We start from the raw sequence: 12,336 nt of genomic DNA, 5'->3' as shown, positions 1-12,336 counted from the left end.
TAACTGAGATGCTTCACAAGAGCCTGTTTTTTTCCTCCATTAAAATCAACGCCTCAGCCTTTTCAGCTCATTATAACACAGAGCCTCCCCTCTTCTGTCATCCACTGCTCAAGCAGTTTCTCAGAGGGGCCAAAAATTTGAGACCACCCAGGAGAGCTCCAACCCCAGCCTGGGACCTTAACTTTGTTTTGGAGAAACTCACTCTACCTCCTTTCGAGACAGCTGCTACTGCAGACTTACAATTACTTTCTTGGAGAACAGCTTTCCTTTTTAGCAATCACTTCAGCTAGAAGGGTAACTGAATTACAGGCTCTTATGGCAGTGGAGCCTTTCATCATCTTTCATGCAGACAGGGTGTCCCTCAGAACCAATCCATCCTTGCCCAAGGTGGAATCCAGTGTGGCTCTTAATTAGTCCATTCATTTGCCATCCTTCTTTCCCAATTCACAGAATAAAGGGAAATGGATACTGCATTCCTTAGATGTGCACAGACAACTTAGATTCTACTTGGACAGGACTAAACCTCAAAGGAAATCTGAACATCTGCTGGTGGCATTTTGCTGCAGGGGCAGAGGGGAAGGCTATTTCAAAGCAAACCATTTCTAAATGGATAGGCCATTGCATTCATTTCTGCTAAAAGCACCATGGAAAACCTATCCCCCAGGGGATTAGACCTCACTCCACCAGGGCTGCATCTACCTCTACAGCCTTTCTCAGAGGCGTCCCTACTAGGGACATCCTAGAAGCTGCTACCTGGAGTTCTGTACATACTTTCACCAAGGATTATCATTTGCCAATTTTCTCTAAATCCAGAGCTGGCTTTGCCACTGCAGTCTTTCAGAGCCTTGTAGCTGGTCCTAATGCTATCTAAATTCGTCCTCCCAACCATAGCTTTGGGAATCTACCCAAATGTAATAATTGCAACCGTGAAACATGAAGAACAGTACAGTTGTGTACACTTACCATAAATGTAGATGTTCGAGTGTATTCAGTGTTGCAGTCCTGGTTACCCTCCCTCTAGCCCACTAACTTCTTTTTAATTATACCTCTACTCTCCTTTACTATGCTTAAAAGCCTTTTTTGGTGTATTTGCTTTTTTGTCAGCGGTATATGATTGTACTTATATATTTAATTGCTTCCTATTGGGGGGCACCTGACATCTGGGGTAAGAAAAACTGATGTAATGTCGGCTGCATGTTTTATGTTTTATACCCCTGATGACCTGGTGTCATGGAAGAAGGGACAGTAACCGACGCAGGACCCAAGACTTTAATCAGGCCGACTGAGGGCTACATGCAAGCAGATAACCCAAATGTAATGACTGCAGCAGTGAATACACTCGAACATCTACATTTATGGTAAGTGTATACATCTGTACTTTTATCGGAAAGAAGTAACAGGATTTTTTTCTGGCTCACTGTTGAAATGTTAGAACTAAAAATGACCAGTGCCAACACATGAGAAAATAGATAAAAAAATGCAAATTAGTGAATCTCAAACATCACTCTTCTCCTTTAAACTTCTTTTTTTACAGGGGGCAAGCCCCCCATGTGAGAGGTAACTCCAAGATTATCTTACCTCAGAAAAAGTTAAACGTAGTAAAAAAAACACTTTGGAAATTTGAGTTAGACACCTTTAACATGCTTATACAGTTGTCCAGTGGTCGTGGCGACTGCAGAACCAAAATTCAGTTTCAGTTCAGTTAAGTTAAATTACATTTTTATACCACAAAAAAAAAGGGAATATTTCAAGAAATGGCCATCTTGGACTTGATATATGCAAAGCCGTTTTCCAACCATTCAGTCTCCGTGTTTTTCAATTCACTCTAGCGGGTCCTGACATTTTAAATGGTTACTGAATTATTTAGAAGTGCCAACACAGGTCGAAGCATTGTAGAATAACTGAATCTGACAGAATAAAAAGTGAGCAACTGCAGAGAGCTTAATGTGTATGAATTTAGAAAGTTTGCTGTTAAGCAATTGTTTTTTTGCAATTAAAGAGCACAAAAACATTTAGCACAAAAGAAAGTAGTTGTACCAACCTTAGGTAGCCTGTCACTAATAGAGATCCTGTAGTGGTACTACAGTTGTATCAGAAATTTTATGAAAATTTGTATAAAGCAGAGAAATGTGGAAGCCAAGAAAAGGCACAAACTGATAAATTTACGGAAGGCTTCAATAATGCCAAGGTTAGAGAAAGTTGTGGTTCAAAAGTTAATAGCAGAGACATGAAGTGATGAGATAAAAACAGTAATGTGTAATCCATCAACAGGGAAGTCTGCATAAACAGATGGTATTCCTTTGGACGTTAGGAGGGAAGAAAGTGAAAAGATCGGGAAGGTTTTTGTTCAATGGTATTTTAAAAAGTCCTGGGATGGGGTGGGGGTTTGGTTGCCAGCATCTTTTTAAAAAAAAAAAAAAGTCTGTTGTGGTTCTGTTACCCGGTGTGGGTAAAAGACCCCTCAGAACTAGCATCATACAGACCCATTTCTATTTTAAACCATGATTATAAAGCGTCTATACCATCTGAGAAAATAGCAAAGCTTTTGTCAGATTTAATAGATATGGATCAGTGTGGTTTTATGGAGGGGAAGCAAACATTTTACAACATAAATAGAACAACAGTGATCCAGAGGGAAGCAGAATACTGCTACTGTTGGTGGATTTTGATGTAGAAATATCGTTTGATAGTCAGGATTTTGAGCATGGCAATGGACGCATTTACAATTCTACCGCCAATTTCCACCCCCCCCAGTGTTCCTACAGTTATTCTTGCCTCACTCCACCCACCCAACTTAATTACCCAATAGGAACTCTTCCCTCATTACCACACCTACGTACAATCTTCCCACTTAAACACATAATTCTCTCTACCTCACTAGCAACCAAAGCTCACCTAACCTTCTCTTATCTTTCCCTAAACCCTGTTCCTCCTTATAGCTATCATTATCTCCTCCTAATTTATACCTAGCATTCTCCCTTTGCATAATCATGCTCTCCTTACTTATCTACACCCTCTGGGCCCCTTCTTTCCTCCTCCTGTTCCTAGTTCCACTATGCTATGTCAGCTCATACTCTTCCAATTCCTGTCCTATATTTGCTCTGACAATAACTAGCACACTTACCCAACCTCACCCACAACCTTACACACACACTTCCACTCTATCTCCTCCTCTCTTTCAGCCTAACCCACTGCTCCTTTTCCACCCAAAAATCTTATCCACCTCAGCTAAGTTACTGACAGCAAAACTAAGCCTAGATCTACCTTACCTCTTACTCAGCAAACCTAAATGGCCAAATGTTACTACCTGCAATAACCTAATCTTAGCCGGAGATCTCCATCCTAACCCTGGTCCTAGTCCCCTAGTTAAGAATTCCTTCCTCTTATCTCCCTCCTCCCCTCACAATACTCTTAAAATGTTTACTATCAATGCCCAGAGCCTTAACAATAAACAGCACCAATTTCACGCTTGGCTGAGCCGTAACCAACCTGACATCTTAGCCATCTTCGAAACATGGCTCAAACCCTATATCCCCGACTCCGAAATTCTACCCCCAGGATTTCACACCCTTAGAAATGACAGACTAAACAGAAAAGGTGGCGGCACTGCCTTAATTTACTCCTACCTTCTAAACATAATCCCCCTCCAAATTCCAATTCCACAATTCAAAAATACTGAACTTTACAGTTGGACCTCTAAAACTAAATAAACACAAGAATGTCTGTATCATTGCCCTGTATATTTCCCCTGGTAACAATATTTCTGTCCTCGAGGATATTCTCCTATGGGCTTCTACTAAAATAAACTACGAAACTTATATTCTTGGGGATGTTAATATAGACTGGAACAAATTCAATACACCCTCTCTTTCCATAAACCTCTGTAACTTTACTCAGACTATCCTATCCATCACCAGACCCAACAAAACAAATCCCCCTGGATCCACTATTGACTGGATCCTAGTCTCCCACCCAAACAAAATAACCAACTCTGGCACTATTCCTGACACCATTAGTGACCACCTCCCTGCTTTCATCCATTGTTCCACCAGCTCCACACCACACCAACACGTCCTTACTCCCAATCTTAGTCACTTCAACCCGACAGCCTTCTCAAATATTCTCAAACAAATGAACTGGCAAAAACTATACACCCTTCCTCTTGACAATGCTATAGCCTACTTCAAATCGATTTTCTTAGTCACTCTAAACTCCCTAGCCCCTCTAAGAAACAAAAGGATAAGAACTAACACATCTCCATGGCTTTCCAAAGATACAAAACAAATCATGCTCCAAAGAGACAAATTATGGAAGCTTTACCAGAACAATAAATTGCCCAATACCTTCCTCCAATACAAATAGCTCTGCAATCTTGTTAAACAGCTAATTACTAAGGACAAAAAATCCTATTACATTAGCCTACAATCAAAACAACAACAAAAACCCAAAACAGTTTTGGAAATCTGTAAACACTCTTCTCAATCCAGGCTCCAGAAATAACCCTTGTCCAGACCCAAGCAAATCCAACGTTAAACTAGCATCAGAATTTAACACATTCTTCACTGAAACTATTTCTGACTTGACCAAAACCTTCCCCAACAATAACCCCCCAATATTTCATTTCTCTCCATCTAACTCTCCCAACAAACCTCCCCTTATGTTCGAGCTCAGACCTGTCTCCACAAACTTTATAAAAAGACTTCTGTCCAAACTCAAACCCTGCACCAACGCTCCAGACAATATTCCGTCTTCCTTCCCAAAATGTGCAGCTGATGGCATTGCTCTCCCAGTCAGCATCCTAATTAACAGATCCATAAAGGAATATTGCGTCCCTAAACTCTGGTGCTCAGCATACATTCTTCCTCTTCACAAAGGAGGCAAAAACACCAGCATCTCTAACTTCTGTCCTATTGCTCTCCTCTCACCAATTTCCAAAATCCTAGAAAAATGCATCCACTCCCAACTGATGCCTTTCCTGACCCACAACCATCTCCTGACTCCCACCCAGCATGGCTTCTGCCCAGGACATAGTACTATAACTGCTCTACTGTCTTTCCTTGATACTGTTAACCAAGCCCATGATTCTGGACACCTAGTTTCTACTGTTTTACTTGATATTTCTAAAGCCTTAGATACTGTTTCCCATAATCACCTTCTCTATCATCTATCTCCAGATACTATATCTTGGTTTCTAGCTATCTGTCAGAAAGTTCACAGGCAGTTAAATGGAAGAACTCCATCTCTACCTTCCTGCCTACTCCTACTGGCGTACCACAGGGATCTATACTTGGACCTATGCTATTTAATATTTTCATCAACAACTTTCACACTGCCTTTCCTGATTCTAAAATCATTCAATACACAGACTATTCAACTATAGTCTGCTCCGCTTTAAACCCCTCTGAACTGCTGACCAAAACTCAAACTGCTTTTACAACCACTGAAAACTGGATGCAACAAAATAACCTTTCCCTCAATGCAAATAAATCATAAATCCTACTATTCCCTCCTTCAAAGACGTTCTCCTATGACAAAAATGCTTTTAAAGTCTTTACTCAATCCAACTCACCCATAGAAGTAGTCCCTTCTGCTAAACTCCTTGGTATCACTGTTGATGAACACCTCAAGTTCGATATCCACATTCAGCAAAATATTAAGAAAACACACCAAAAGCTAGGTATGCTGTACAGAAACAATCTCTTTCTATCCAACTCTACTAGGCATACTTTGGCCACCACTTATCTTCTTCCATCCTTATTATATGGAGCCCCTCTGCTAACTAACCTATCCTCCTCTCTCACTTCCAAACTAGAAAACTGCTACAGTAAGATCTCTAAATTTGCTACCAAATCTACAAATTCCACCCATCACTGACTTACCCTACTACAATCATTGAACTGGCTAAAACTCACAAACTACCTGGATTGCCTCCAACTCACCATTGCTCACAGTCTTATATTTCATCCAACTAAATGTCCAACTCTAACCAATATCCTTCCCTCTTACACCCCCAACAGAACACTCAGATCTGAACACCAAAACTTAATCTCTATCCACAAACCTAAACGTCCTGCCGGCCAGCTTCTCCTATCTTTCTCACTAGGCAAGAAATGGAGTTCTCTCTGCCATGCTACGAACTACAACTAATTCAGAAAACTTCAAATCTCTACTCTTCAAACACCTGTCCACCAAATGGAAATGCACCTGCTTTCACCTAACCTAATTCTTAGAACATGCCCCCGAGAGATTTTTCCTCCCAGATTCCTTAGCTCTCAATTTCCCATAGCTACTTCATCCATGAGTCGATGTAAGCTCTGATCTCTTAGAGCTAAACAGCACACTATTTCAACTTTATAAATATTGTAAATAGCTTCTTATTTTACATGAGCACAAGTAACGTTTTATCACTATTACTAATATGCATGTATGTTAAGGCATTTCCCCAACCACAAGTGGCTTGCTCAAATGAAAACTTATTGTAAAATTCATTAATAATTCACATCAGTTCCTGCTGAATATGCCAAACACTGAATGTACATAAGTTGTAACCCATGCAATTGATTTCCTGCTGAATATGCATGACACTGAATGTACATAATTGTAATCTATTATTATACAATGTTTCTTGTATATTGCTACTTTATTTGTATTTAGCTTGTTTTTATATATTTTTCTTTTTTGCATTTCTTTATCCTGGAGCTTTTCTCCCCGGGCCACCACTGAAATCGGGTCTTCTGGACCCAGTGGACTTCCCGTGTAATCAACTGGAAATAAATAAATAAATCCCTGATAGAACAATAAGGTTAATTAGAAGGATATATGAAGGGTGGGAGGCAAGAATTAATGTGGGAGGGTTGTTTTCCAGCAAGCTGTTCTTGAACAGAGCAATGAGGCAGGGTGTCCTTTTTCCCCTGTATTTGCTTTGCATTTAGACCCTTTGGCTAACAAAATAAGGGACTCAAAAATTCAAGGATGTAACAGGTATGATGATCAAGAAAAATTAGCTTTATTTGCAGATGATAAATCCAGAAAAGGACATTTCTGTGTTGTGGAATATTTTGAGACCTTTCCAGGTCTTTACAGGGTATGAAAATAATGAAGATAAAACAAAAGGCTGTAGTGATTAACTATGTACCCACACTTGAATTGGTTTAGTGATACCATATTTATGGGAACATGATAACATGAAGTATTTAGGTGTATGGATTAAAAATTATTCTGTTATGAAACTAAACAAAAGGTAATACAAAAACTAAGTAACTGGAAGCTCTTGATTGTAGGTATGGATAGTAAGATACAAGCAGTGAAAATGTTTTAGGCCGTTTAGTTTTATGTATAGGTCAGGCATATTTTTATCAACCTGAGTAGAACTTGTGGACACATGATAGAGAAGGAGGAACTTATTTGAAAGAGCAAAAGGGCAACAGTTAAGTGGAATAAGTTGATTCTCCTCCTATAACAAGATGGTACATTATTACCTGATTTGAATGGATACTTTAGAGCTTCGCATTATAAATCCAAGTGGAAAGGGAGTTTACTCGAAAAAAGAAGTGTCCGAAAAGAATCAGGATACCGGACAACAGCCTTTCAGTGTCTGATTATTCACCCAGACTCATTATTGTTGAAGGGGAAGTACATGTTTGCAGTTCCCTGTGACAACCGTGTGTGTGTGTGTGTGTGTGTGTGTGTGTGTGTGTGTGTGTGTGTGTGTATGTCTAAGGCCCATGGTGAGACTTTTCTGGTGTCCACCATGCTGTCTGCCCCTCAATATTCATATGGTCTGGAGGGCTTAGGGAGTTGAATGGATACAAGATTGCTCCCCAGACATCAGCTTTCTATTCCCATTACAGATCTGCCCATGAGAAGGATTCTTAGCACTCTGGGTACGGGCTGTGGCTTCCTACCGTGGCCAGGGCTGTCAACAACCAACACTGCACCCAAGACCAGGTGCAAGGCCATATAGAAAAAGGCTGCTTCCAGCTTGTCTCTGCCTAGGTTGTTTGGGCCTCAGTCATTTCAAGCCTAGTAGCAGGACCTGTTCAGGTTAGCTGAGGATCTGATGGATGTTGAGATCCAGACAGCTGAACCTTGGTAGGACATCTGCTCCAGGGACTTCTCCTGGCAAGAGAAAGAAGGTCATTCATCCCAGAAGTCTACTGATTCCTATGACCCAGATGAAGATGAATTGGCATATGTGGACTGTATGTCCTCATGGTCATATGCTGATTCAGAATCTGATGAAATCCTTGCCTCAGCTTTACCACTTGAGGATTTTTCCTTTGGAGAGATGCTCCACATGATGGAGATGAGTGGGAAAGTTTCTTAGATTTTTCTGAGCACAAACTTTTAGCTATTTCTCTAGTTCTAGTGGTAGCGGACAAAGTCATCCTAGACTCCTCACTGCAGCCTGAGTCCCACACCTTTGCCTCCAGGAATCCAGTCTGTTTCCATAGATTCAGGGATTTTCATAAGGACTTGTTTAAGAATCCTGTAGCTGATCTTCAGGACCCCAGGGAGAAAAAGGTAGTGCCTCTGGGAACCCCTTCTTTAATGAAAAAGAGGGAAGAGCCCTAAATAGATTTTGGTAAAAAAGTTAATATATTGGCTGTCCTGGACAATGAGGGCTTTAAATTGCCAGTTTCCTGTGGTCAAATTCCAGGCCTCCAGAATCAGGTGAAGCTAAAATGGAGGGGCTGGAAAAGAGTCCCCCAGAAAGAATTTTTGAAACTGTGCAGTTCCTGTGCTCCCACTGCAAAACATTTGCTGCCTTGTTGCTTTGACGCTTTAGAAGCTTCAAGTAAGGGCAGTTGCTTCTGGGTGTCTAATCAGGAAACACTCTTGACTAAGGGAGCAGGCCCTTCCTGAGCATGCTCAATCAGAAATCCTGGAAGCACGTTTTGACAAGGACATTCTTTTTGAGCCCAATGCTCAAGCAATACATAAAAAATGTGTGGACAGTCCTAAATGAATTCATACTGTTGGGAACTTTCTGCAGGCATAGGCTGTGAGTTCTGTACAGTTTATACTACTAAGCCCTGGTCCTTTCCTGCTTTGCAGCCTAGACAGAGGAGGAGGACAAGGAGGGAAAGAGAGAATAGATCACAAAGATGAGAGCAAGCTGTCCAAAGGTCTAGACCTAGTGGACCCTGTCCCCAGGTGTCTAGAAGGAAGCATCCATGACTCATCTGAGCTCCTCCCTTATGCTACACTCTAACCCAGCCCCTTCCAAGACTTGCCCTTTTTTGAAGCAGGTGGCAAGACAAAACCCATAACAAATGGGTGCTGCAAAACAAATTGCACTTGGCTTCCTTCCCAAGACTGGTAAGCATCACTTCTGTCCCCAGAGACCATTTCAGCTGCAAGTCAATTTGTTGCTGGAACAGGGCTCCATGGAACCAGGTACCCCCTCCCCAGGGATTAAGAACAGGGTACTACTCAAGACTATTACTAGCACTAAGAAAGTAAGGGTCTTGGGGACCAATCCTGGACTTATCAAGACTAAACCACTACTTGATCTCAAAATTCAAAATGCTGACTCTTCTAACGCTTCTGCCAGTGATTTTCCTGTGGGTTTCCATGATTACTCTAAATATGAAGTACACTTGCCTCCATATTCCCATAGCAAAGGAGCACAGGAGGGGTATCTCTGTTTCAGGGCAGGTGGCAACCATTTTCAGTTTTGTGCATTGGAGGTTGTCTATTGCTCCTAGAGTGTTAAATGTCTGGCTCCAGTATGGGGCTTTTTATAGAACAAGGGGTATGCAGATCTACCTTTACCTAGAGGATTGCTTAATCCAAGCAAAGTCTACAAATGAGCTGGAAGCCTCACTCCCAACTTACTGTGGCCTGACTGTCAGACTCTGATCCTTCCTGAAGGTAAAGAAATCCGATCTTGCTTCTCAAACAGATTGGTGTTTGTAGTAGGTGGTCTTTCTCTCCCTTTTTTTTTTGCCTTGCTTACTACGTCAAATCACTAGCCCTACAGGAATCCATGATAGCCAGAAATATCCTCATAGCTCTCTGATACCTGGCCTCCTGCATTCATGTGATTCCCCTGGCAAAGCTGCAAATGAGGAAAATACAACAGTTCCCCCAAAAGGCTTCTTGACAGCACAGTCACCCTCTCAGCTTAAATATAAAGTTTTTCTCGTACATAAAAAAAGCTGTATGGTGGATGGAAGCCTGCCTTCAGAAAAGGGAGGTCTCCTTTATGACCTCAATGTTTTAGACATAGCCTTGGGCTCCCATTTAGGTGGTATTGAAGTACAAGACAAGTGGTAGACAGCCTTAGTCCAAATTCACATCAGCCAGAAGGAAATTATGGCAGTGTACAGCAGCATGATGGGCATTCAGAATGTTGTGGAATCCAGGCTCCCTCTTGATAAAAACAGACAACACCATGGTGATCTGGCTCATGAACAAAGGTACCCATGCTGCTGCATATCTGTGCAGCTCTGGGAGGTGGCAGAAGAGATAGGGTTGCACCTCATAGCTGAGTATCTTCCAGGAAAACTGTCTAGTAGATCATCTGAGCAGGTCTGTTACAAACTCTCAACAGTTGAATGTTAAAAAAGCACATCTTCCCAGCAATCACAGAAAGGTTTGCTAAAAATCGACCTTTTCGCCTCCAAATAAAATAGACAGGTAAAGTATCGCTCAAAGGCTTCAGACAACAGGGTCTAGAGGACAGATGCATTCTCTTTCCCATAGACAGGTCTGTTTCTGTATGCTGTCCCTTCCATACCTCTCATCCCAGATTACTAGTTAGGATCATAAATGAAGGGACAAGGTTGCTTTTGATTGCACCCTTATTGTCAAGGCAGCATTGGTTGTCATTGTACAATGTGAGCAGACAAGAACCTTAGCTGCTTCCACAGGAGGCGGATCTCGTGCAACAAAACAAAGAAGCCATCATACACCCAAATATACACACCCTGAAGCTTGCAGCCTGGAGAACATAATCATTATTCCTCAGTTAGCCCATAGACAAGGACGTGTTTTTTTCTAAAAGGGGCCAGATGATCCAGTACTAGGAAGTCATACATCTCATGGAAAAGATTTGCTGCTTGTCAGTCCAAGGGCCAGCAACCTTTACTAGCTAACCTCCCCATTATCCTGATCTATCTGGCCAAGCTCATCAAAGGCCACTCGTACTCATCCATCAAAATTCATGCCTCTGCCCTCTCTGCCTGCGTGTCCCTGCAGTCCCCTCTTTTCCCAGCCTCTGATGAAACCATTCCTTGTGTGTCAGCCACCTAAGGCCCCCCAGAGAGATTCTATTCCTTCCTGGAACCTAAATTTTGTATTGTAGAAGCTCAATCTGCCCCCCCTTTTTGAACCAGCAGCCTCTTATAATGGAAAACAGTGTTCCAAGTAACCATCTTCTCAGTGAGGAGAATCTCTTGAGTTACAGGCACTGAAGTGTAAGGAGCCCTTTCTCACATTTTGCCCAGACATTGTCCAAGAGTTAACTCCACTTGTTATGCCTAAGGTGGTTACTGATCTTTCCCTGAATCAAACTATATATATCCTTGCTTTTTCCCCCACAAACTCAAAAAAGGGGTGGGGCTTGCATTCTTTGGTTGTACACAGGCAGCTCAGGTTTTACTTGGACGAAAAAAAAAAATCAGAAAGTCTGATCAACTTTGTGGCCTTTCCTTCCTTCTGATAAATTGGACAAACCAATTAGTAAACAGATTGTCTCTAAATGGATTATTAACTACATAGCTTTTGCTAGAAATACCATGGCAAAAAGTAGAACTCATTCCACCAGAGCCACTGCAGCTGCTTTAATCAGGGGTTTGCCCATGAAGCAAATCCTGGAGGCAGCCACCTGGTCTTCATTTCACACCTTTACAAAATACTACAACCTATCCACTTGTAGAGCTAGGGTTTACCTCTACTATTGCTGCTACCCATTCTACAGGTTTGAAAGTCGTTCCAGTGAGTTATTACTGCAACAGTGAAACACAATGAACATAGTACATTTGTGTCTCATTGTAATAAATGTAGGTATTAGTATGTCTTTAATATTGCAGTAGCCCTTCCCTCCCTCCTTTTGTACTTTATCATTGTTATGGGTTGGGGTCTGCTTCCTATATCTCTCTCCTTTAGGTCTCCTCTCTATGCAGATTACTCTACAAGTCTAGAATGCAAAACACAGAAATCCTGTACCAACTAATAAAACAGCTGCTGTAAAATAAATATAGTTGAAGTAGCAAACAAACAAACAACTGTACCACAGCTAGGAAGTTTATTCTAAAACAGGTAAGCGCTTTCAGGGATGTGCCCCTTCATCAGACAACTCACAAAACAATTCATTCCTTATATAGTAGA

General features: G+C 41.5%; 1 protein-coding gene across 1 annotated transcript in view; it reads left to right on the top strand.

Annotated features, from left to right (window-relative positions):
• The window catches only part of NCOR1 (nuclear receptor corepressor 1), a 4,682,182-nt gene that overhangs the window by 4,625,724 nt on the left and 44,122 nt on the right, over positions 1 to 12,336 (top strand). The window lies entirely within an intron of this gene.

Source organism: Protopterus annectens, chromosome 13.part0, assembly GCF_019279795.1.
Source record: "Protopterus annectens isolate FY-2018-M chromosome 13.part0, PAN1.0, whole genome shotgun sequence".
In the NCBI taxonomy this organism is placed as follows: domain Eukaryota; kingdom Metazoa; phylum Chordata; order Ceratodontiformes; family Protopteridae; genus Protopterus; species Protopterus annectens.
Note: the sequence above shows the minus strand (reverse complement) of the source record. Positions and strands in the feature narration are given on the sequence as shown.